The 27,863-nt window shown below is 44.4% G+C and overlaps 1 protein-coding gene across 1 annotated transcript in view; it reads right to left on the reverse strand.

Annotated features, from left to right (window-relative positions):
* The window catches only part of B3GNT2 (UDP-GlcNAc:betaGal beta-1,3-N-acetylglucosaminyltransferase 2), a 59,263-nt gene extending 36,565 nt beyond the window's left edge, over positions 1 to 22,698 (reverse strand). The window contains exon 1 of the mRNA XM_068232375.1: positions 22,425 to 22,698. The gene's annotated coding sequence lies outside the window, so the exon portion shown is untranslated. The remainder of the gene's footprint in view (positions 1 to 22,424) is intronic.
* Between the last annotated feature and the right edge of the window lie 5,165 nt (positions 22,699 to 27,863).

A 27,863-nucleotide genomic window follows, 5' to 3' on the forward strand; every position in this document is an offset into this window, starting at 1 on the left:
ACAATGTATGAAATTACAGCTCTGCATGCCTTAGTATAAGTACATTTTAATAAGAATTCTTGCATTCCCAGTAAAAGGAAACCAGGACCAGCAAAAAAAAAAAAAAAAATTGCCAGAGCTCCTACTTATGGTCTCCTCAGAACTACAGCTGCTGGGCTATTGCACAAGTTCCTGCAGTAATGGGCATGCAGAGGAGCAAACTGGTAATTAGCAGCCTGTTTAGTCCTCCAAAGCTGCATTTCTGACTTCCCATGTTTGCTCCATGACAGTTATGCCGGGAAAAGGTGCCCATACACTGTGAATCCAACATTCAAAGGAGGAATCGGCACACAGGCTTCATGGAACTTTAAGTGAAGTTTATCGTTCCATCATACCAGGGCTGTGGAGTTGGTGTCGAGGAGTCGGAACCATTTTGGGTACCTGGAGTTGGAGTCGGTAGTTTCATAAACTGACGAGTCGGATGATTTTTGTACCGACTCCACAGCTCTGCATCACACACCCACGCAATATATATCTGACCTGACAATAGTTTCAGGGCAAGTAAGGTCCCCTTTGTCAAGGTATCGGGCAGCGAAACGTATACATGTTACTGGGTGCGGATTCCTCCTTTGAACATTGGATTTATGTTGCCTAGGAATCCTGCACCAGCATCCACCAACTTAAGGTGAGTGGTTCTTTCGTATGGCTACCCATACACTGTGAGACATCCCCAGCAGATTTCATCACTGAACGAATTTGTCGAAAATTGTTGCCCCAACATGCTTCCTGGACAACAGCATCTATGCACTTTGCAGTTCTAATACTCTGCATGGGGCCCTAGGGTGCATAATTTACCATTGGGACACCCGGGGGGCCGAGACTGTCATACTGATGCAGTTTTATAGATTTTTAATAGATTTCATGCTGAAAGCTATTTAAAAAAAATTGATGTGCAGAGTGTGGTGGTGATATCTCCCTCTCGGATAAGATCTTGATCAGAGAGGGGTGTATCTTTTGGCCACGTCAAGAGATAGTCTGCCAAGCTTAAAAGAGTACTGTTACCAAAAGTTTAACCTCCCTGGTATTATTTCCAGATTTAGGGTCTAAAAGCTGAACAATTTTTTCTCTAAGCTGCGGATTTTCTTCCCGAGCCTGACTCGGGATTACCTTACCTGGGGTCTCTACCAGCTCCCCGCACCAGGGCAAAACGATCGTCCGGGCACCTGCCGCAGGCTCAATTCCGCTATCTGCGACCTTAATGTCTCAAGTCACTGCGCGGTCCTGGCCGCGTGCGTCCACACACGTTGACGTCAATTGGAGGGAGGACGTAGCGCAGTGGCTTACGACATTAAAGTGGTAAATACAGAAAGTGGGCTGCGCTGGGTGACCGGAGGATCGTTCTGTCCCGGGCAAAAGATGCCTGTTGGAGGGGGTTCGGAGGTACAAGCCCCAGGTAAGTTAAACTTTTTTTTTCTTTATTTGGTTACAGTACTAATTTAATGGACAAGTCGCTCAGGACTGGGCAAAAATATAATGTCAATGGAGCTAGCGCCTAAAAATCTGCTGACTCCCGACTATCTTTTTGTTGGACTGACAGATGCCCAAGTTCCATATTTAATGTGTCCACTGCTATTTACTGAGGAACACATTCCCCACCTGCAGGTGTCTGCAGGGAAAGGTGTTGCCATCTCATCTCTGTAATTGCTGACACATATAAAGTTGCACAGGTTGTTAAGCTTCAGAAAAGGCACAGATTACATAACCGAGACCACAAAGCCTACATAACTTACCAGTCTGTGATTAAAAGGACAGATCTGCAAATACTGGGAAGGAGGTGGCTGCAGTAGACTATTTGGGACCTACGATGAGAAGCTTCAACAGGGGTAATCTAACAATAAAAACTTGGGCGCTGAACAAGCCATTTGTTTACTTGCAGACTCCAGTTTAGCCACTGGCCTACTGTACTAAAAAAGTTCTAAGGCAGGGCTGTAAAAACTGAAAACTCAATAGGTTCTATAAGCCTGAAACCCATCAAGCAGCCCTTTTCTGAGCGATTGCAATTTGAAAAGCTAATGCAATATCCTCCTGTGTGATCCCACTTGAGGAAAGGGATTTTTTTTTTAGAATCACCCATAGTAAGCACTTTTCAAACCAACCCTTAACGCCCGGTTTACACTCTGATCACAAATCACATTCACCTGGCGATTGTGATTTTGCTGCGCAAAATTTTGGTGATTGCATACAAGGATTCCTGTTCAATAGAAGGAAAATCCCATTACGATTGACGCCAAAATTCTGCATGCAGTGCCTCTGCGGTTTATGCAAATCACAAGCGTTGCAGTGAAAATAATCCCATAGAGCTGCTCTGTGGGTCTCAAACACAGAGCAGCTCTTCCAGCGTCGCGACCCCAGGGTTCATGAAATCGAAACCAAGAGGATGCAGGCCACAGGAGTGGCAGAGAGCGGCGGGATGGCGGCTACCTGATCCGTCCAGCCCCACGGATCAGGCAGCATTATTTATTTTAATTTAGATCCCCACTCCGGGTACGTTTTAAACCCAAAAAATGATTAGGCGGTTTCAGGGGAATTTACCTCCGTTCACTGAAAGATGAACACTATTACATAAATCAGCTACCATCCTCTCTAGACCCCATTTAGATGTTCTGTTTCACTTAAGGCATCTTAATGACATATTTATGCTTGTAAAAAAAAAAAAAAAAAGATGATATCCATGTATCCTTTTTGATGTTGCATGTACAGTGGGATTCGAAAGTTTGGGCAACGTTGTTAATCGTCATGATTTTCCTGCATAAATAGTTAGTTGTTATGATAAAAAATGTCAGCTAAATAGATCATATAGGAGACACACAGTGATATTTGAGAAGTGAGTGAAGTTTATTGGATTTACAGAAAGTGTGCAATAATTGTTCAAACAAAACTAGGCAGGTGCATAAATTTGGGCACCACAAAAAAATAAATGAAATATTTAGTAGATCCTCCTTTCGCAGAAATTACAGCCTCTAAACACTTCCTGTAGGTTCCAATGAGAGTCTGGATTCTGGTTAAAGGTATATTGGACCATTCCCCTTTACAAAACATCTCTAGTTAATTCATTTTTGATGGCTTCCGAGCATGGACAGCTCTCTTTCACTCACACCACAGATTTTCAATTATATTCAGGTCTGGGGACTGAGTTGGCCATTCCAGAACGTTATACTTGTTCCTCTGCATGAATGCCTTAGTGGATTTTGAGCAGTGTTTAGGGTTGTTTTGTTGAAAGAACCAGCCCTGGCGCAGCTTCAGCTTTGTCCCCAATTCCTGGACATTGGTTTTCAGAATCTGCTGATACTGAGTGGAATCCATGCGCCCCCTCAACTTTGACGAGATTCCCAATCCCCACACTGGCCACACAGCCCCACAATAGCATGATGGAACCACAACCATATTGTAGCAGGTGTTTTTCTTGGAATGTTGTGTTTTTCCTCCATGCATAATGCCCCTTGTTATACAGAAAACAACAATTTTAGTTTCATCAGTCCACAGCACCTAAGGGCCTGTACACTGCTGCGCTTGCGTTGCGTTTTTAAAAACGCATGCGTTTTTAAAAACGCAAGGTCTTTTGAAAAAGAATGAAAATCGTGATGACTTGTACACACTGGTGCGATGCGTTTTTAAAAAAACGCAAACGCAGTGCCTGCTGCGCTTTTTTAAGCGCAGCGCATGAAAAACGCATTAAAAAAACATGCGCTTGCGTTTTTGCCTGCGTTTTTCAGAAGTCAGTATCCCAGAAGACTCTGCAATCTCCTGATTCCTGTTGAAATGTAAACTAGAAAAAAAACAAAGGATTCTTTAGCCAATCAGCAATTACAAGAAAAACAAAAACGCACAAAAAACGCAGGCAAAAGCGCATGCGTTTTTAAAACTACAGGCACTTTAAAAACGCATGCGCTTGCGTTTTTGCCTGCGTTTTTCAGTGTGTACAGGCCCTTATTCCAAAATGAAGCAGACTTATCCAAATGTGCTTTAGCATACCTCAAGCGGCTCTGTTTGTGCTGTGGGCATCACTCCTGAATACAGCATCTCCTTGTGTAAAGTGGGTGGAATAGTTGAATGATGAACAGTGACTCCATCTGCAGCAAGATGGATGTTGTAGGTCTTTGATACTGGTCTGTGTGTTGACTGACTATTCTCACCATTCATCGCTTCTATTTATCCGAGATTTTTCTTGGTCTGCCACTTCAAACCTTAACTTGAACTGAGCCTGTGGTCTTCCATTTCCTCAATATGTTCCTAACTGTGGAAACAGCTGAAATCTCTGAGACAGCTTTCTGTATCCTTCCCCTAAACCATGACGATGAACAATCTGTCTTTAGGTCATTTGAGAGTTGTTTTGAGACCCCCCCCCCCCCCATGTTGCTACTCTTCAGATAAGATTAAAAACGGAGGGAAACTTACAAATTATTATTATTATTTATTTATTTATAAAGCGCCAACATATTCCGTGGCGCTGTACAATGTAAGAAAACAAACAAGGGATACATAATGATACAGACAATGATATACATGGAAATATGAACACTGATACAAGATACAGCACTGCTGATTACAATTTGATTTAACAGGATGACTAAAATGTATAAATTTCTAACAGTGTGCAAGCAATTGAATTAATAACATTCCATGACACAAAAGGGTGAGAGCCCTGCCCTTGCGAGCTTACAATCTGAAGGAATGGGGTGGAAACAAGAGGTGGGGGAAGTATACAGTATATGTACAGGCAGTGCGTAATTAGGTTATTTAGTGGGTGCATGGCCTAAGCTAGAGAATATGCTTGTCGGAAAAGGTGGGTTTTGAGGGAGCGTTTAAAGATTTCAAAGGTGGGAGAGTGGCGGATGTGTTGTGGAAGGGCATTCCAGAGGAGGGGTGAGGCACGTGAGAAGTCTTGTACACGTGAATGTGAGGAGGTAATTGTAGAAGAGGATAGAAGAAGCTCGTGTGCAGATCTGAGATTGCGGTTGGGTTGGTATCTGGAGACTAGTGAGGAGATGTACAGGGGAGAGAGATTGTGGAGAGCTTTGTAGGTTATGGTTAAGAGTTTGAACTGAATCCTCTCATTAATTGGTAGCCAGTGAAGAGCTTGACAGAGAGGGTCAGCAGAGGAAGAGCGAGAGGAGAGATGAATGAGTCGAGCAGCAGAGTTCAGTACAGAATTGAGCGGTGATAGTCGGTTAGTTGGAAGTCCACCAAGCAATATATTGCAATAGTCCAATCGAGATATAATAAGAGCATGTACTAACATTTTGGTTGTGTCATGGGAGAGAAAAGGTCGGATACGTGCTATGTTTTTCAGTTGGAAATGGCAGGAGCTGGTTAGGGAGTTAATGTGAGGAGTAAATGAGAGAGAAGAATCAAATATTACCCCCAGGCACCGTGCTTTGGGAACTGATGTTATAGACGTGTTGTTAACATTTATTGTAATATCAGGCAAAGGGGTGGACAGGGATGGTGGAAAGACTATTAGTTCAGTTTTATTCATATTGAGTTTTAAGAAGCGAGAGGACATGAAAGAGGAGATAGCGGACAGGCAGTCGGGAACCCGTGTGAGGAGGGAGTTAAGGTCTGGGGCCGAGAGGTACAGCTGTGTATCGTCTGAGCTGAGCTCGGGGTATATCGCGCAGGAGGATTTCTCAGGCCCTGGTGGGCCGATTTGCACAATTTTTTTTTGTTACACGCAGCTAGCATTTTGCTAGCTGCGTGTAACTTCCGATCGCCGCCGATCCGCCGCCGCTCGCCGTGCCGCACAGCCCCCCCCCCCTCCCCGACCCCTTGCGCAGCCTGGCCAATCAGGCCAGGCAGCGCTGAGGGGTGGATCGGGACTCCCTCTGACGTCACGACGTCCAAGACGTCGGTGATGTCATCCCGCCCCGTCGCCATGGCGACCGGGGAAGCCCAGCAGGAAATCCCGTTCTGAACGGGATTTCCTGCTTACTCTGATCGCCGAAGGCGATCGGAGTGGGTGGGGGGATGCCGCTGCGCTGCGGCTATCATGTAGCGAGCCCTGGGCTCGCTACATGATTTAAAAAACAAAAAAATTTTAAAAAAATAGTGCTGCGCCACCTCCTGGGCGATATAATTGTATCGCCCAGAGGGTTAAATCATAATTGGACTCACCTGTGTATGTAGGTCAGGGGTCACCGAGCTTACCAAGCCAATTTGAGTTCCAATAATTGGTTCTAAAGGTTTTGGAATCAAAATGACAACAGTGCCCAAATTTATGCACCTGCTTAATTTTAAACAATTATTGCACACTTTCTGTAATCCAATAAACTTTATTTCACTTCTCAAACATCACTGTGCGTGTCTCCTATATGATATATTTAACTGACATTTTTTTATCATAACAACCAACGATTTATACAGGAAAATCATGACGATTAACAAGGTTGCCCAAACTTTCGCATCCCACTGTATATAGTGGTTTCAACATCTTGTAAGTAAACAGGATTGAAGCCTGACAAATTCTGCACAGCCAAAAGCTTACTCTTATTCTTTTCAGTTAGCCAAGAAATGGTATCATCCTGATTCTGAGCTTATTGCAATTACATAGAAAGGCCAATGTACAAACATGCTAAAAGGAAACTTCTGTATTTCAGGTCACCTGGCTTTTTAAACAGTTGTTGATAAAGCACACCTGAATGCAAATCAGGAAGTCTTCCTCTACGGGTTTGCTACTGTGCCAACTTTAGAAAAGAGAATGAACAGAGCCACCCTTTTTATAAGTTTTACTGAGCTGTTTGCTCTGTGTGAATGGTTTAGGCCGTACATGCCTTAACACTGTGTGAAGATCAGACTTCAGGAAAAGCCACTGCTCTCTTCCTTCTATTATATATTGTTTTGCATGTCTGGCACCCTGCCTCAGTCAGTTTCATTAGTAAGGAGTGTTAGCATATTAATTGGACTCTTACTTTTCCCTAGGTTTTCTTTTTTGCATGCCTCAACTCTACACCATTTCAAAAGCTGAACCATTAGATTATTCTGATAGCCAATCCAGGTCAGTCAACTTGTACTGTACCTGATGAAGTGAGCAGAAGTCTTTTCTTACACACAAAACACTTTGCCTATGGTGCCCAATAAAGTGTTGCCCACTAGAATCATCTTTTATCAGCAGCCAATTAGAGAATGCAAGGGATTTTACTTGCACTTCTTTTTAAGGTTTTATTTCTTTTAAATTAGAACATTTCCCTAATGTCTCCAACCCACTACCCTCTAATGATTGGAAGATCACAAGGTAAGGAACCTCCGGCTAGCGTCTCTTCTGATGTAATTCATCATATGTAATATTAATCTCTAAGGCTGGTTTCACACTGGCGGTAGTGTTGCGTGGCAGCGCCGCACAAAACAGGCCTTCAGGGAACACCACGTCAGGACACGGTGTTCCCCATCTAGCAAGCTTCCAAGCAGAAGTGACGCGCGCTTGCGGTCACTTCCTGCTTCGGGTATACGGAAGTGCACGGAAGCGTATTGTAAAGATACGCTTCTGTGCATGCCCGTCGCGATGTCACGTTTAAAAAAAAACAAAAAAACAAAAAAAACCTGCATCGCCATACACGAGTTCTGGGCCGTTGCAGATTGCTGCGGGTCCTGCACGGTAACGTAGTTCTGCACTAGTGTTACATTTTAGCACTTCCAACACAGCTTCCTTCAAAGTGCGAAGTAAGAACCCCCCCATAATGTTCCCATTTATCTTGATTTAGCCTAAAGTCATTTATAGCACCGATAAAGTTGCATGGGAAAATATGCCACGTGCTAGTCTGTTTTTATGATTCGTAAAAAGCATCGGTGGTCAAACATGGAATTTAAGATCCAGTCAGTTATAGGGGTGTAATGACAGCTAGGAGACCGTTTTACAGACAATGAAAGTAAACAGTTATGCTAGACAACATCAGCTGTATTTTTAAGGATAATTGACCACTTGAATCCTGGTCAGTTACTTTCTTAAGCTGCACACTTTCAATAATTCACAATAAAAAATAAATATAGTTTGCAGCAGGGGGCGGGGCGGTATAATGTTTAGTAAGACACAGCTCCTTTGGTGCAAGAGTGATGGGAGGAGCAGTACTACTCTAGTAATAGGAAAGGGGAGGAGCTTCAAAAGTTATGCATCAATGTTTTGGACAATACAATACCTCTCTTCAACTATGCTCTGTATAAAATGATTGGAAAAAAAAAAAAAAAAAAAACACAACGCAATCAGAAAGATCTGGAAGCATCCAAAATGCTCAGAAAAACAGATTGGAGAACTTTTGATAACCTGCTTCCTGAGTCACCCTCTTCCCTTCACTAGTGCATGTTATTTCTAAAGGTGCCCATACATCTGACGATGGGCAGATTCGACGAAGAGACAAATCTTTCTCTGACCGAATCTGATTAGAAAGATCTGCCCATACATCGCAGGCCGATGTTGGCTTCCCATTCACCGTAGGCTGATTCCCAATCAATTTCAGCATCATGAAATCTCTTAGGAATCGCCCGAGTCTACCGCATCTGCCCCCCCGTGTATAAATGTAACCCCCCCATGTGCATTTATAGATTACCTGTCCTAAGTCGATAACTGCGCGGTGCCCATATGTCTTCCAGTTCTTCCTCTTCCATTGGCAGTGTGTGAGGCGTAAATGGAAGAGGAAGTAACAGGTAACGTATAAATGCACACACCGGGGGAGGGGGGGGGGGGGGGGCACAGCACGTTCGTCACTAGTTCTGATATTGCTAGCAGTTACCGCTGCGCACCCGATTGACCACAACTGCCAGACATCTTGCAGCATGTCCAATCAATACATTGTATTTATAAAGCGCCAACACATTACGCAGCGACCAATTTTAGCCCAAAATTTATTACATCACCAATTAGACTAGACAGCACAGATTTTCGTCCAATTCGTTTCATTAATGAAAATCGGATGGTCGATCAGCCACCATGTTGAGAGATGTATGGCCAACAAAGGTTCATATGCATGTCCAATGAAGTGCATGACCAACTCTATGATACAACCTACCACAAGCCCAAACCGTTTACACAGCTCGTATTTTTCACACACACGGCCAACTGCACGATATCAGCCCAACCATAGTGTGAGTTGATCCAACAGCAAACCGCCTGTTATCAGTCGCTAGTCTAGTCTTTTTGCCACGCGTGTCTTCTATCAGACCAAAACCAAATGACAATCGGGAGGATTTGTTGGACATGTTGTGCACGAGCCTTTAAACACATTTCACAACACAAACACTATAAAAAAGGCATACTAATAAAAGATTGGCATTCACAACCTGACACGAGAGAGATCTCAACACACAATATAATATAATGAGAAACACTTGAGACATCCCCTTCACTATGACAAGAAACACCAACATCATATCCTACAATTCCATGTTAAAACATGGAAAAATCTGACTCAGGTGAAGCAGCCTCAGGCTGTATCTAAGGATGGGTCCCTCAACTATTAGTCACCTCCCCAGGGTCAGCCCAGGCCAGTCTGACACGTCATTGTAGGTGAAGTGTAAGTATGAAAAAAAACAGGAAAATAAGTTGCTGGAGGCTTTACACGGCTTCATCCCGATGCTCGGCTTTTGAACCGAATTAGCGCAGAAGTTTGCTGCAATTACTTCACATTACGGAATTAGTAAGGGTAAATATTGTGTATGAAGTCATAAGATGCTCCCAGGTCGGCTGAGCACCCTGTTATAAACAGCAATTCAAGCGAGGAGATGAGAGACTCGCTCAATCCCCAGGGAACAATGCCTAAGAGAGCTCATTTAATATTACACAACAACGTGCTGCTAATGAAACCTTAGTCACAACCTGCATTTACCAGAAAAAAGTTCTAGACTTTTCCCAAACAGACAGGCATACAGCTACCAATTAAATCAGACCAGAATTAAAAACAGGAAGTGTTCCCCTACATGTAGCTACATCACACAGCAAAAGGATTAGGAACAAAAAACAACATAAAAACACCTTTGGCAGAAGCGGTGCATTCTGGGATTTTAATAAGATACATACTTTCAGGACTGCCCCGCACCTTCCTCTGTTAGAAATTGTGGATTACAGCACTCCTTCAGGGAGGGGAAAAAACGAACAAGCATGCAGGAAAAGTGTGTGGGGGTGTCTGTCTTAATAGAAGATCTGTTTAGATATCAAAATCTTTGAGTATTCAGTGAACGTGAGTGTTCTGCTCAGCAAATGCCCAGTGCCAGAAAACGTTCTCACGCATACCAGTACTGTCACCCAAAAGGATCAGGACTCGATTACTCAGGCAACAGACCTTGGCCAAGTGCTGTAGAGACCCAGTAGTTGCTATTAGGGATGATCAGAAAGAGCAAATTCCGTTCCACCGGAATTCACGGATTCCGTCAGCGTTAAATTCCGTCGCTATGAAAATTCCGCCAGATTTTTACGAAATTCCGCAGAATTCCGGATTCCGCTGGAAAAAAATTAAAATAATCGCAAAAGCAACCTTGTTTATCCTATATGGTAGCCCATACACCCTATTAACTGTTCCCATAGTCCTTTTTCTTCTCCCTTCCTCCCTCCCCCTTCCCTGAGGGAGGAGGGTCTCATCTTCCAAGGAATTGTAGTATTTCAAAAGCCAGCTTACATACCTTGGCTGGGAATTGAACCCAGGTCTGAGTGCGTGGTAGGTAGCTCTCTTCACCACTATACCACCACCAACACTACATGCTGAAGCCAGCCTAGCATGTACCATTATGATATATCCAAGAGAAAAAATGAGCTTGCTTAAGGATTTGTAGCATGTCAAAAGCCAATTCACATTGGCCAGTATCCACGCACTGTAGCGTGGATCGGAGGGGTTGGCCCTAGAGCTGCGCGGCCAGCTCCGGCGGCCATATTAGGCGCGGCATGAGAGCCCGACCCGGCCTGTGGGGTCGCGATCAGCACAGGGGGGACGCTTTCAGGAAGGGGACCCGGCGTAACTGCACGGAGGGCACGGACGGCGTCCTTCGTGCATTTAAACATCTTGCAGGTACTTGACTTTAACGATTTTGGCCTCGTAAGTCCTTTAAAGTGACTCCAAAGCCCCCCCCCCCCCCCCCCCCCAAATCAGAAGGCAAAATCCTGAATTCTAAAGAGGTTTCTTTTGTCTTCCTCTGTAGGCCCATTCCAGTGCTAGGACCCATGGAGGGGGGGGGGGGGGAAATTGTTGCACTTCCACCATCCCGCTTGGCTTTGCTCCGAAAAAGCCAGGCCGGGCTTACACTATTGTGCAGACGTGAGCCACCTGCGCAGTAGCAAACACCCGACCGGGCTCAGCCATTTCCATCAGAGCCAAGTGGGATGGTGCCAGTGTGCAGAGAGGCCACTTTTCAGGGATCCCAGCGCTGGTACGGGCTGACATACGAGGACGGGAGAAGTCTTTTTAGAATCCAGCGACTCCCCCTCCTCCTGAGTTTAGTACAGTAAAAGATTGGATTGAGTGTAACTTGGTTTAAAAGCACTTTGCAATACAAGCAAATGTTTTTGTGAAAGTTTGCCTTGATATACAGGCAACGTCATGATATACAAGCAAAAAAGTATACATGCGTCATCATCACAGCTGAGCCGATAGTTCTTCTCCCTTTAGCGCTGCAGGATTGTACTTAATCTGAGTGTAGAGACTGTACAATGTAACACTTCCATGAAATCCTAAAAAGTAACTCATTGGATACATTTCTTATTAAAGAGAACGCGAGGTGGGATTTTATTATGCTAGTGGGGAACAGAGGCTGGTTGTGCACACTATCACCAGCCTCTGTTGCCCCATGGTGTACCTCAAAGAACCCCCCCCTGCGCGCCGCTATACCCCCGCAGTGCTGGCGACAATGTTTACCTAAGCGCTGTCTGTCAGCGCCGCTCCCCCGCCTCCTCCTTATCGGCGCTACCCGCCTGTGTCCCTTCCCTCCCGCTGATTGGAGGGAAGTGACGCGGTGGGTAGCGCCGATACGGAGGAGGCGGGGAGCGGCGCTGACAGACAGCGCTTAGGTAAACATTGTCGCCAGCACTGCGGGGGTATAGCGGCGCGCAGGGGGGTCCTGGGGGCACACAATGGGGCAACAGAGGCTGGTGTTACTGTGCACAACCAGCCTCTGTGCCCCACTAGCATAATAAAATCCCACCTCGGGTTCTCTTTAAAGCCACACAAAATAAAGGTTGGGGTGACCCAACAGATGACAATGATGCAGTTATAGTAAAATTCTGGTTTACATTTGTATTCTATACTTTACTATAACTGTTTTTAGATTGTTGAACAAATCAACTGGGTTTCCATTAATTCTTATGAGGAAATTTGCTTTGACATAAGAGTGCTTTGGATTACAAGCATGTTTCTGGAACACATTATGCTCGCAAACCAAAGTTCCACTGTATCTTTTTTCCCTATTTTAAAAATTTTAAATTGCTTGATCGCAAGAAAATCGGATAGCAAAAATTACCATTCAATTTGCTTGCACTCATATTTTGTACACAAGCACAAGAAAATGCAACAAAGCTAATATTTGCGATTGGGCAAAACCACGTTGCTATTGCATCACGCTTATGAAAATGTATTACGTGTAATTTATATTAGAATGCCCGCGTCAAGAGAGGAAGATCAGTCGTGGTGAATTGCAAGGAGTTGCCAGTGATGTCAGGGGACTTCTGTACACAATTTAGATTAGATTTCCATCCCAAACAATCAATGTGTGTATGTAGCTGTAATTTGTCTTAGTGAATCTAAATGTGTTTAGCAGTAGCACAAGAAAGTAAACTTGGGTAGATCCTACAATAGAAAGTCCAATTAAGACTCTTCCCACAGTTTGTACTGGCTACATTCGAAATTCCATCAATCCAAATCACAAAGGCTACAACAGCATAGTACATGTTTCTCACCACATATGCTTGAGGTTAGCAAAATATTTAGTTTGACTCATGGCCAAGAAAGGCACATTGCTACCTTTCACTTAGTTATAGCAGAGACAATGGTAATACACCTCATACTAGAAACCAATACAATAGGCTGTAAGACATGATCCACTGACAATTCCCCAGGCTCCAGTTTCACTTGTCATGTCAGTAGTCTATACTGACATGACAGCTGTGTGCACCTCTCGAAATGTGCTGAGAGACGCATGGAAGTAAAGGTCAGTAGTGAAACAGGCTTATGCTAGGCACTTGAATCGCCGGCAAATGATATCTCCTTGATCAAAGATTGGTCAAAGAATTTGCCACTCAATTTCAGCAGAAATCTGTTTGAGAATTTGTTTATTCACAACCACTGCTTGCTCTGCATTGCTCAAAGCAGCAACACAAATGTGGCCATCAATCCACTGCTGTGCTGCACCTGCCCGAGAAATACCAAGCATGCCCATACGCACCGTAGATCATACATGGCCAAATCTGCGATACAGAGCTATCAAATTTGAGCTGCATGTGGTTTCCACACTTAGCATTGTGTTTGGCCACCTGTAGACTACCATGAACTGTTGCCAAGCATGTCTCGTGCCCCCTATTGAAAAAAACAAACAATTGTACTTATCCTCCTACTCTTAAAAATGACTTTTCTTTTGCTGTCTCTGCTCAATGGCAGTCTATTAAGTGTACCAGAGTTAAAATACATAAACTACTGACCTTTTTCCTATCTCTCCCCTGCCCTCAGAAGTTGTATTCTCCCAGGAAAACTTGTATCGCTGTAATCTGCTTATTAGCGAGGTTTACTATATTCCCGACAAGGTTCGGACTAGAGAAGCTGTCACTTTTATGCTTGAAAATTAACTCTTTCAGGCAGAAAAATAAAAGAAACAGCCTCGTTATTAATGTTTTTGTACTGTACATACACATGTTTATCTGTCACATGTTGCCTAGGGTACACTTTAAATAGTATCCTCATTCATGTTGGCAGTGATTGTCTTCCCTGACAACAAATTTGGGCCACTTAGCTTCCAGTGATTTATTCCCTGCCATATAAAGATTTCTATTGCGTGTACAGTAGACCAGTTAGTGCCTCCTTGAGGGCATTACTATTAAGCTGGTGTCATAGAAACATTAACTTCAAATAAATGGAGAATGACACACTGAATACCGGTAACTCACTTTCTAGGTTAAAGGCCAACCTCCTGGACTCAAACCCTAGCTGGCTACAGTAATGTGCATCTGCACAATAAGCCTCACAATGCCCCACGTCAACCATGCTGAACGTCAACCAACAGAAGAGCTAAGGTGGAACTCAAAACACAAAAAGGTAAAGCTGCTTTACCCAGGCAACGGTGATGTATACAGAGGCAGGTTCATTGATGCAACGTCAATGGCATGATTCGCATCATTTCAAACCTAAAGCGTTCTTAGTCGTTGCCTAGGGCTATAACTAAGGACTCGCGTGGGTCCAATACCCATTAGTTCTGTGGGACGTAGTTCGCATTGATATTTGACCAGTAAGGAGGATATTTGGTGCTGACTACATCACTTCGAACACAAGCCACATTTTTAAAATTTTCAGCGTTCTGAAGAAGACAGGACTCAGAATTGTTATCTTGGTCCATCTAAACTTAGATGTTCCCCAATTTTTAGTATAGAACATTTTTCAAAACAGATGACACAACTTAAAGAGACACTGAAGCGAAAAAAAAATATGATCTAGTGAATTGGTTGTGTACTATGAATAATTACTAGAAGATTAGCAGCAAAGAAAATATTCTCATATTTTTATTTTCAGGTATATAGTTTTTTCTAACATTGCATAATTCTATAATATGTGCAGATTACACAACACTCAGCATTCAAAATGATTCTTTCAGAGCAGTCTGTGAACTAATGACCTCTCCTCTGGCAGAGAAAAAGTAAATAGTTCAATTACAGTTGAGATAATAAAAGTCAGAAGACAGCCCTCTCCACGACTTTGAAAGTCGTAGAGATCAATGGCTTTTTTGCATAGAGATAACAACTGGAGTTCCTTAACTCTTCCTGCACTGGAAACAATTAGACTGATGTATCTGATCTTAATGTTTTATTTCTTAGCTGTACTACACATTCAAATCATAATATCATAATTTTTTTTTCACTTCAGTGTCTCTTTAAGGATAAAAATATAGAAGTATTACAGCAGATTACATAGAAAAAAAAAAAAAAACTCAGGAAAGTTGTGGACAATTGTATCTCAGGGGTGGAAAATCGTGCTGCCTAGTAGCACAGGGCAGTTGGGTGGATTACCCGGATGAAAGTCTAATGCCTGTTATCCACCAAGCAATTTCCCGTCAGGTTATATCGACAGATCGGATCAATAATTTCCAACAGGTCCAATTTGTTTTTCTGATCACTTCTATACAAAAATCGATCAACAAAACAATCAGAAATCAGATCAGACCTGTAGAAATGATCGATTCGACCTGCTGTACTGATGGGAAATTGCATTGCACTATGTGTTTCAGACATAAAAACTATTCTTTAGCAATTTGTTAGCAATTCTAACTTTTAGAGGTAATCTGTTAAGAAACGTATCTAAGTCCAACTTAAAGTTTTGTTTTTGCAGTTAGACGTCACCTGCAATAGGGCATTCCACAGCTCAACCACTAACTAAGGAGGCCATCAAGTTTTCATATTTTGATGCCATGTGCGTTCCAGTTAAGAATACCTAACGGAAATTTCCACTTTAGTTACAAGAAAAAAAAGAAAAAAAAAAAAATCTGTGCTGTAGAAGTCGTTACATTCTTAAAAGTCCAACAAACTAATCAATTAGCAACAATACACCCATTAGGCTCTATAAAAAGTTTCACCAAAACAATGGGAAATAGACTGAAGTGCAAAATGAAACTGCAAGTTTCTACCATGATTAAGAAAACAGGTGTTGAATACAGACGAAACGACATAAGCACCAAAAAAAGGGAGGTCACCCAAAAGAAAACGATTCAACCCGGCCAGGCAACATCAATACCACAGAACCTGTGTGCTGCCAAGGCAAAGACCTAGTTTGCTTATATGTTAAATGAAGCCCATAAGGTTGTTCCAGCTCATGGCATACTGCAGCTGTCTTATGCAAAATATTAGAAATAGTTATACCTGTGCAAATACAACAAGGGAACAAGAAAAATGAGATGGATGCCTTTCATTGGGCATATCCGGGTAACATGTAGCCTATCGAAATCAGATTGGACAGGTTGGATATAATCGATCGGGCAGGAAATCTGCCAGAAAATCTCATTGTGAGTACCTAGCATAAGCCAAGTGTGCCCTAAATACATAAATTAAGTAGCCATGTCCCCCAGATAACAAATTAATGTGATCTGAGGTCTGAGTGACAGGAAGGTACAGGGGCAAGCATGGCGGCACAACACAGGGGCAGGCATGGCACCCCTCTAAATACGCCACAGCATTACACAGATGTAATACATAATATACGAATAATATTTATGTATGGAAAGAAAACATGCAGAAAAACTTGTGTTATGAACAAAAAGGCACAATTTCAACTTATTGCTAAAAATACAACATATAACACCAAGCAATACTTCAAAGTGAAATCTAAATTTCATAACAAAACAAAAAGTGGAAAAAAAAATCTTTGGTTTTACCTGCATATACACAGTGTAATCAGGGTGAAACAATGTATGCCATTAACCACTTCAATATGTTATTTTGCTCTCTCACTTAGCAGCTACAAGGGAAACTGCACTGGTTGTGAACCAGAAAAATCGTAAAATTTAAAATATATACACAGATAAAGTATACATTTCTCCTAGACTAAAATGCACTATAAAATTACTTTGCTCTCACCTGCAGTAGGTAGTAATAAGCGGACAGATCTGACAAATTGTGTACTAGTCCATTTCCTTATGGGAAATTCTCAGTATTATCGTTATTCTTTTCAATCGCAATCCCTGGATAGAATCTATGACAGCTAGTCTCCATACTAGTTTGCAAGAAAAAAGAGGTTGCGGAGGGCACACCGTCAAAAAAGTGTGGTCGGGTGCTTGACACTGAGACATAGGCAATGTCTCAAGTGAAACTGTGCAAAAAATGTGTCAGCACACCGGTTTTGAATAAGCTCACGCTCTTTTATTGAGCCATGCGTTACCAACAGGTATAAAGCCATTATACCTGTTGGTAACGCATGGCTCAATAAAAGAGCGTGAGCTTATTCAAAACCGGTGTGCTGACACATACTAGTTTGCACACCATTTTTGCAGTTGGACTAAGCAGTCGTCATTCAGCCAATTTTGTAAATACAGTAAAAAGATAACTGATAATCTTCCATGAAAAGATGGACTAGTCAAAAACTGGTCAGATCCTTCAGATTTCTACTAGCTACAGTATGTGACAGCAACATAGGAGTAAAGTAAATCATAGTGCATTTTACTTTGGGAGAAATCTAGATTTTATTTTTTTATTACAATTGCTTGTGACAGTTGTCCTTTAAAAAGATAACTAGCAGTCACAATGTAAATTATCTAGTTCAGTCAGGTATGTTATTCTATATGGCCTACAGCAAATATGCAGTCTCAGACTCACCCAACTCCTCCACCCACTATTCACCAGCTTGAAACCTCACCCCATTGAGAAAAACCCCACAGCGTTTTTGTCGATCACACGTTCTGGGTTATCAGCATAAACAAAAGCCGTGGGGAGCCTGGAATAGTCACCACCTGCAAGTTCTCTGTCACTGGAGACCTGCCACATGGGACTTCCAAACAGAAAGTCTTTCAAGATCCAAACACTCCCAGCAGCAGAGGGGTTACACCGTATCCCATATCAGCCAATGAGGAAGAACTAGGCAAGGGTTTGAACATCCAGCTCTTCTGGTGCCAGAATCCTAGCAATGAGAACTGGCAGGTTTTCCGAAAACCAGATTATCTGTAGCCTGAAGTAAACTAATGGTAAACTATTCTCACACACGTTTTTAGGACATAAGCTAGAATGGATAAACAGTCCACCTTCAACTACGTGTTTCAAGAAGTTCTAACTGCATTTTCACCATTAATTAACTTGGGTAGCACACCAAGTACAGGATGTTGTAGGTTAACTGAGGGATCCCAAGGTTACTATTCAAAAAATCTTCTGCTTAACTGTCCAGGGTGAGACGTAAGATACATACACACCTTCAATCAGTGTCGCCTCTAAGGACTGTGCTCAATACTAAGTTCGGGTAAGACATACAAGTCATGTTGTTACTTTGTACAGCGCTACAGAATATGTTGGCGCTTTATAAATCAATAATAATAATAATAATAATAATAATAATAATAATGATGTTTAGCCGAGTAGCATGTACTGTTTCTATGGAGAGGGGAGGCGGGGCAACGGAGTGATGCACGATGGGAGCGGGTTCCATCAGGTGGGGTAAGCGTTAGTAGGGAGCAATGTGCTCATTTATCGGTGACAGAGATCAGGTATAAAGGATCTCTAAGCAATGTCATAGTGTAAACACACTAGAGTCTCTGCCACGGCCTAGTTCTGTCTAGCATGCGTAGGAGGCTTAAGATTCCTGAAACGTGCCAATGGCTTTCGGCGCTAACCAACAAGCATTAAAGCCAAAAGGGGAGGCATCCACTACTAGATGCCTGCTTGACCCAGCGAATAATCAAAATGTCCTCATCAAAAAGAAAAAAAAATGCAATCCTTTAACCACATTGTATCACAGGATTTCAATTCCATTTCAACAAAAACTGACCATGAATTGAAACACTACCACAGCTGTACCATGCAACACAGTACAAGACTATGCAGTCAGCTACCCACTGCTCCTGCTCAACCAACAGAAGAAAAACAAAAAAATTAATTAATTAAAGTCCCTAACATCATATCCGGTAATGCATAGCCAATTTCACTTAGGGCCCTTTTCCACTAGCAATCGCAATCACAAACGCCAGCGATTGCGATTTTTCATTAATTGTGTTATGCGATTGCGATTTGTGATTTTCATTTGCATTGCATTATCATTGTAAAAATCGCTCCAGCAAGCGATTGCGATTTGCGATTAGCGATTTCCAAATCGAATCACTGTAGTGGAAAATACTTCTCGTGATTTCTATGATAAAGTAACAACTCTAGCGATTTAAAAATCACTAGCGATTTGCGATTTTGCGATTCAGCAATCACAATCGCTCTAGTGGAAAAGGGCCCTTAAAGGCTGGCGTATAACACTATTTTTTAACCCTTGAAAATCTTCTGAAATATCAGGGGTTGTCTTATAAGCCGGGTGTTATTGATGCCGGGTGATACGCCCTATCCTGTTACCGATTCTCAGATCTCGCAGCTGAGGACTGCAGTGAAGCGGCGCAGGTGCACATATGCAAGATCTGAGAGGCAGAGATGGAAGTAAATCGGATACAAAGGTGGGCCAGAAGGGTGAAAGAGGCGTGTTTTATGGGCACAGTGTGATCTATTCATCCATACCGCACTGATAAACAGGTAGACAAAGAGAGCTGACCAATCCAACCACTCAATCGCCTGTATACTGTAATATACCGGGTACTACATACAGTACAGCTCCAGTATCTGTTCATACTTAGCATCACGATATGATTTTTTTTTTCTTTATTTGGTGTGCGTTGAAGAGTAGTAGTCTTATACGGCAAATATATCCCAAACTCTATATTTAACTGGAAAAGTTTGGGGGTGTAGTCTTATACGCCGGAAAATACGGTAATTTCCGACAGGTCCGATCTGATTTCTGATCGTTTTTTCTGATCAATTTGCATAGGGGTGATCAAAAAAATGATTGGATCTGTTGGAAATTATCTATCGACATCTATTTGATGGGAAATTGCGTGGTGTGTATTAGGCTTAAATCTCATATCTGATACCGATAAAGAAAAGTCATTCTTGCCTTGCAGTGCTGGGTCCCCGGTTGGAAACTCAGCCAGGACACTAGCTGCAAGGAGTTTGTATGTTCTCCCTGTGTGGGTTTCCTCCAGGCACTCCGGTTTCTTCACATATCCCAAAACATACAGATAAGTTAAAGTAATTGGTTTAGGATTAGATTGTGAGCCCCTCGGGAGGACAGTTAGTGACGACTATATACAGCGGAAGATGTTGATGCTATATAAAAATAATAAAACCCCCGTCGCTGCATCCTCCTGTGTCTGTGTGTTGTGCCTGGCATACATCCACGTGCCGCGCATGCCCTGCAGAGAGCAGAGGAGGAAGGGGTCCGGCGGATGCGCGCAGGTCGGGAAGGGTCGTGCCCGAGGCCTAGAGTCCGTTTTTCAACGGACGGGCCTTTTATCTAGTATAATAATAATAGAATGTTAAAGCAGTTAGAAAGACGACATTTATTTTTTAGAATAAACCAAAAAAACTGAACTATGACCTAATGCTCTGATTTTATTGGTTTACTTTTTCTTCCATATTTACACGTGACAATCACTGGGGCCAAGTGATGAATCACTGGGGCCAAGTGATGTTAAGGCGACAGTTCTGGGAATGGAGCAGTGTATGGACATGCTGCTTGGCTACTCCCAAGCAACGTGTATTATTCTATGGAGAGGTGAGCTGTGACAAAAGGCAGTGAAAAAGCAGGCAGCGCACTTTGGTGCAAGATCTAAAGCACACAGCATGCTCATTTGTTGCGGGATAGCTGTACAGATGTTAGATTCTCAGTCAAGGACCCAAAACAAACATATCTAGCATATGTACAAGGTGACAGCTTTTCTTCATCAAGGCAAACATAAGCCCCACTGAATGAATATTTGCATTGCCATTGTGCAAAGGTAGCCGGCAGGAGGTAGTTTCACTGCCCCTCTACAACCGGTCATGTGATCACTAGCTGGTGACAGAGTTGGTGCAGTAACATGTATGTACAGTGTGTGCCAATTTTTAAACCACAGTTTTAGAATGCCAGACGACACCCCATGTGTGTATATTCCCACTCCAATACAGTGTCGGGATTAAAGGTTGACAGTCAGTCATAGAATTGCAGTTACCGAGCAGCTCAGCTGACCGTATAATCCAAATGTATCTTGTGTCTCTAAGCACTGCTTCTTTAGTTTACAAACTGCTGTTCCCCTTTCAAAAGTCTCATCTGATGCAAGTTTCATTTCAGCTTCTCAAGATGTAAGGTGGCCCTAGTTTCCTACCATAAAAATATGCAAGTGGGATTAGTCATTTTGAAGACTCTACTATAAGATTAGCTACATTGGAAATAACTTGATTTACATTTTTATTTCTATGTACCCTGTATACAGGGGTGTAGCAATAGGGGGTGCAGAGGTTGTGACCGCATCGAGCCCTCCCTCAACTGCATATTTGCTCTGTATTGGTCCTGTGTTCATAATAATCACTTCTATACATACTTTGAATAGTGGTAATCGTTAACATGTTCCCCATCCCCTTCTTGCACCTCTGACACTAATTGCCATTGACAGGTTTTTGTGCCCCGTATCAATTGTTAGAGTGCGTGGGGGGCCCCAATGTAAATCTTGCATCGGGGCCCACAGCTCCTTAGCTACGCCACTGCCTGTATAATTAGTACTCACATCTATATAAGAGTATATAGGGCACTCTCTGGGTATTCCCCCTACTGCGGGTAATTTCAGATCATCTTTTCTGATCACTTCAATACAAAAATCGATCAACAAATCAGACCTGTTGGAAATAAATTTAATCGACCATCAATCTGAGTACCAGGCATAAAGCCCCCTCTACACCATTCAATTCCAGGCGCGATCAAATTGATTGGATATAATTTGATTGATTAAATGCAAAATGTCTGATCAGGATTTGATCGATCGTGTGATCGATTTTGGCTAGTTTTTAATGCAAATCAATCACACGATCGATCGAATCCCAATCAGACATGTCAGATTTATCCAAATAGAATTCGATCGATTGCGCCTGGAATTGAATGGTGTAGAGGGGGCTTAAGATTTCAACTACCCCATGAAACATTTCTTAGGAGTACTCCATAATACAGCATTTTCTTCAAACAATCCTTGCTGAAACGGATAAACTAGAAAGTACTCACTCAGATAGATAGATAGATAGATAGATAGATAGATAGATAGATAGATAGATCTATATAATAGATTGACTATGATGAGTTAAGTACCCCATGAGCCCAGCCCAAGTACCCCCAGGGTACACCTCCCATGTGTTGAGAACATAAGAGAAATGATACAATCTGTACAGCCAGTACATGAAGGCAAGGCACAACTAGAAACAAATCACAGGAACAGTCAGAATGAGAGCTGAGCACTAGGAAGGATCACACAGCAAGTTATTACACTTTGAGAATAGAAGGGGGATTCCTGAGCCCAGGGATGCCCCCACCCCTGCTTGGCACACCGGCTGTAATGACAGATAGGGGAGGGTCCCGGCCACCCTGTTGCTCACACACCCGCACCGGGACAGCTGGTGGTCGCTGCGCAGCAGTCAGTCAATAGCAATAAGCAGCAGCCTGGCTGATCGATCCTACGTGCTTATTTACCTTGTCTGCTCGCTCGGGCGGGACGGCTCTTCTGGGCTGTTCTGCCAAGCGCGTCTGCTCATCCTCTCCTCTGCTTCATCGCCCCGCAGCTGCAGCGCATTACCCACGGGCTCCGGCCACACAGCCACCCCTGAGATCTCCGCAGCGATCCAGCTATGACCCCCCTGCGCAGGTCCGATCCGCCGGGCGCAGCTCCTGCCTTCCCCTCCCAGCCCTGCCAGCTCGGGATAGAGAGAACTTGCTGCGCTCCGTCTGTTGCAGCCAGCAGTCTACTCCGCTCTCACCTTCCAACACCGCTGGCGCCTGCCCGTCATCCCAGCAGTGGGTGGGGCCAAAGCCCCAGCGCTTCCTCATTGGCAAAGTATGGGAGGCGGGCGGGGTACTGGGCGAGGGTGGGTGGAGCGTACGGCTTCCTGTACACGCCGCGCTGCTACTAGAGGACGGTGATGCTGCTGTAAATATAACCGGCTATTATTACACCATACATCCTCTCTGCTGCTGCATCAAGCATGCCACTGCGCTGTTTTCTCTATACTTCTTCCTGTGTATGCAATGCAAACACACCTTCCTAATAAGGTCGCTGAGGGGACCTCACAGGGGACACTGTAAGCAGGGGTGTCAAACTCGGATAGAAAGTGGGCCGAAACACTGGAAGAAAGTCGCGGCCCATCCTCAAAGGGTATCATTCATAAAGCATTTCCGCATGCGGAAATGCTTAATACCGGTGACTTTACCGACCACTCAGCATAATCCCCATTCATAAAGGCTCTTTCCGCATGAAAAGCTGACAGAGCGATACATTTCCGCCTTGTGCGGAGTTTTTCTAGATTTATCTAGAAAAAGTTACAAACACGTCCATTCATAAAGATTAGAGCAAGCGGTATCCGGAAGGAAAATACCGCTTGCTCGACAGTAGCGATAGGCGGGCGGATTACATGTAAATGAATGGGACGGACCTCCCAAGCAGCATCAGACAGGGGAGCGCACGGAGGGAATCGGGCAGCTTTTATGTTTCCGCATGTCTTCCGCCACGCTACCGCCAGCTTCCTCCAGAAAACCTCAGCACTTGTATCGCAACAGGCAACTTCTTTATGAATGCCCACCCAGAAGTCTTAATTACCGGTTGCGGAGAAGAACGGTGTTTTCCCGCACTACCGACAGCCTCTTTATGAATGATACCCAATGTCTACTGACCAACTCCCTCCCTTATAAAGTTCCCTGGTGTATTATGCCCCCCTCCCTCCCCCATAGTGTTCCCTGGTGTGTAGTGGTCATCCTGCCTCACCAATACAGTTCCCTGGTGTCTAGTGGCTCCCTATCTCGTCCCTATACAGTTCTCTGGTGTCTAGTGGTCCTCCTCCCTCCCCTATATAGTTTCCTGCGGTCTAGTAGCCCCACTTCCTTTCCTATATAGTGCCCTGGTGTCTAGTGGCTGGATAGTGTACTGGTTAAGGGTAGAGATGGCCCGAACTGTTCGACCGCGAACTTATTGCGAACTATATGCGAGTTCGACCCGCCCCCTATACTACATCATTAGGGTCCACTTTGACCCTCTACATCACAGTCAGCAGACACATGGTAGCCGATCAGGCTACACTACCTCCTGGAGCCCTCCCTTGTAAAACATAGGCAGAGTCAGCCTTTTCACTCACTCGTGTGGCTGTAGTAATTAGAGAAGGGAGAGAACCTGCTATAGACATAGGGAAAGCTTAGGCTCTTGCTAGGCTTGTTAGCTTGCTCATACTTATTGCTAAAAAGCAGCCCTCAACAGCTCTTTTGAGAGCTAATGTTGTTCTTGTGGTGTGTGTGTGCGTGCGTGAGTGTGTGCGTTGTTTGTGTGTCACAGACACTTGTGTTGCATATACAGCCCTGTCAGTCAGTCGCAGCTGGCCCTTGGCCCCTTGGTAATAATTCCTACTGTGCCAATGCCAGGCCCAGCACATTCAGTGACTACCTGTGTGCGTGACAGCTGCACATTTGTAATACCAATCACTGCATACCTATCTGTTCAGTGCACCTACCTATGTGAGCACACGGTGTTATAATCCACCAGTCACTGTACCTGTTCGCGGTACCTGTGTGTATGACAGCTGCACATTTGTAATACCAATCACTGCATACCTACCTGTTCAGTGCACCTTATAATACTTAATTCATGCGCCACAGTCCACACAGGTCAATTATAATATTCTACCTCCAGACTCTAGGATCGCTGCAGTGATTTCCAAATTTATAAATACAATATTCAAGTGTGTCTGCTGCGCTCACCAGACTCTGTGACTCACAGTTTTAAATCAAAAGTCCACAGCACTGTATATATCTTACAAAAGTCCTCAAAATTTCATTCAGAAAGTTCCATCCACCATTAGAATTGCCACTGCGGCTCACTGAGGGAATACAGTTGAATCCATCAATCCTAGAAAAATACAAAAATTCTCCACATAGGGTGATACCGTTCAGATCATCAGTAATAGGCAGCACACCACCCAGAAGTGCTCTAGTGAATTGTGAGGGTTGGTGTCATTAATTCATAGACCCACACCCCTTCTCCTAATATGCTCACCAGATTCGGACCACCTCAATTAATGGTGGGCCTTAAGCAATGCTCATATCCATGTGTAAATAGTAATGATCCTGTAATAAAAACAAAACTCGACATAGGGTAATACTGTCCACAAAAATGTATGCTCCCCAGTAGTGTCACTCTGTGTAAACCGTGCTCTCATTCCATGCCGTGGGGGTCCCACTCCCTACACCACAATATGCTCACCAGATGGAGCCCACCTCTGTAAACAGGTGGAAACTGCGCTCAGTAATGCCTTGTGGACACAAACTTTCTTACTCCGATTCATAAAATGTAACCTCTCCTGAGGTATTTTATTCCATTGAATCCAGTGATGTGAGAAGGGGATGATTCTCCATCATGATGTCCTGCACACACTTCCGGTGCCCTCCAATTACTCCCAACTCTTTTGTTTCCAAGCCTGAATTCAGAACGTAGGCTGACTTGTACAGAAATGTATCTTTTGTCTCCAGCCCAACACCCGCATCAGGAAGTTTCTTGCATTGCATGCAAGAAACTTCCTGATGCGGGTGTTGGGCTGGAGACAAAAGATACATTTCTGTACAAGTCAGCCTACGTTCTGAATTCAGGCTTGGAAACAAAAGAGTTGGGAGTAATTGGAGGGCACCGGAAGTGTGTGCAGGACATCATGATGGAGAATCATCCCCTTCTCACATCACTGGATTCAATGGAATAAAATACCTCAGGAGAGGTTACATTTTATGAATCGGAGTAAGAAAGTTTGTGTCCACAAGGCATTACTGAGCGCAGTTTCCACCTGTTTACAGAGGTGGGCTCCATCTGGTGAGCATATTGTGGTGTAGGGAGTGGGACCCCCACGGCATGGAATGAGAGCACGGTTTACACAGAGTGACACTACTGGGGAGCATACATTTTTGTGGACAGTATTACCCTATGTCGAGTTTTGTTTTTATTACAGGATCATTACTATTTACACATGGATATGAGCATTGCTTAAGGCCCACCATTAATTGAGGTGGTCCGAATCTGGTGAGCATATTAGGAGAAGGGGTGTGGGTCTATGAATTAATGACACCAACCCTCACAATTCACTAGAGCACTTCTGGGTGGTGTGCTGCCTATTACTGATGATCTGAACGGTATCACCCTATGTGGAGAATTTTTGTATTTTTCTAGGATTGATGGATTCAACTGTATTCCCTCAGTGAGCCGCAGTGGCAATTCTAATGGTGGATGGAACTTTCTGAATGAAATTTTGAGGACTTTTGTAAGATATATACAGTGCTGTGGACTTTTGATTTAAAACTGTGAGTCACGGAGTCTGGTGAGCGCAGCAGACACACTTGAATATTGTTCAGTGCACCTACCTACGTGAGCGCGCGCAGTGTTATATACCACTAGTCACTGCACCTGTTCACGGTACCTGTGTGTATGACAGCTGCACATTTGTAATACCAATCACTGTATACCTACCTGTTCAGTGCCCCTACCTACGTGAGCACACGCAGTGTTATACCACCAGTCACTGCACCTGTTCACAGTACCTGTGTGTGTGACAGCTGCACGTTGTATTGATACCAGTCACTGCATACCTGTTAACCTCCTTGCCGGTCTAAAAAATCTGGCAAGGAGGCAGCGCCGCACATTTTTTTAATTTTTTTTTTTTTTTAAATCATGTAGCGAGCCAAGGGCTCGCTACATGATAGCCGCTAAGCGGCGGCATCCCCCCACCCACTCCGATCGCCTTCGGCGATCAGAGTATGCAGGGAATCCCGTTGAGAACGGGATTTCCTGCAGGGCTTCCCCGGTCGCCATGGCGACGGGGCGGGATGACGTCACCGACGTCATGGACGTCGGTACGTCATAGGGAATCCCGATCCGCCCCTCAACGCTGCCTGGCACTGATTGGCCAGGCAGCGCAGGGCTCTGGGGCGGGGGGGAGCGACTCGGCGCGGCGGATTGCGGCGGATCGGCGGCGAGCGGCGGCGATCGGAAGTTACAAGCAGCTAGCAAAGTGCTAGCTGCTTGTAACAAAAAAAAAATTATGCAAATCGGCCCAGCGGGGCCTGAGATATCCTCCTGCGCAGGTTACCCCGAGCTGAGCTCGGGATAACCGGCAAGGAGGTTAACTGCACCTGTGTGACTGCACATTGTATTAGTCAAGTCAGTGCATACCTTTCACTTCATCCCCCCAATATGGGCATGTACATGTGTCAATTCCATTCCGTGATCGTTACCTTGCCGCGGTGAAGGGGCTTGCGTATCACAATGAAGCAATGACCGCTGGCTATATGAGTGCTTCGGGGGGGGGGGGGGGCACACCCAAGGTAATAAGGTCATTGCTTCATTGTTGTCACGGTCAGTTACCTGTCCAGGCGAGGCGGCTGGCACGCACGGATGTCGGCAGGCGTCCGGGGGCATCTCGGCCGGTCTCCATAATCGGCGGCCTGGCGTGGTGCGCTCATGCGCGTCGCGTCGGGCGGCGCAGGCAATGGCGCCGGAAGGCGTTGCTGTGAGTGCCGCGTGCACGCGCGCGCGCGTGAGGGGCGTCTGTTTGTACATGTTGCTCTGACGTGGGCGTTGCGTGGCGCCGTGCGTTTCTGCGCACGCGCGTCGTACGTTACGCTGGGCACGCCCAAACGGCCTATTTAAGCCTGGAGAGCACCACACTCTGGTTGCTGTAGTATTGCAGCAAGTTCTGTGAGTGTGTGTGTTCCCGTGTGCTGACTAAGCTCTGCCCTGATCTGATGTTACTGAACCTGGCTCGTCTGACTACCCGCTCTGTTGCCGACCTTTGCCAAGTACGACTACCCTCTCTGCTGCCGACCACTGCCTGTCTGATTACCCGCTCTGTTGCCGACCTCTGCCAAGTACGACTACCCTCTCTGCTGCCG

Source organism: Hyperolius riggenbachi, chromosome 4 (genome assembly GCF_040937935.1).
Source record: "Hyperolius riggenbachi isolate aHypRig1 chromosome 4, aHypRig1.pri, whole genome shotgun sequence".
Lineage (NCBI taxonomy): Eukaryota > Metazoa > Chordata > Amphibia > Anura > Hyperoliidae > Hyperolius > Hyperolius riggenbachi.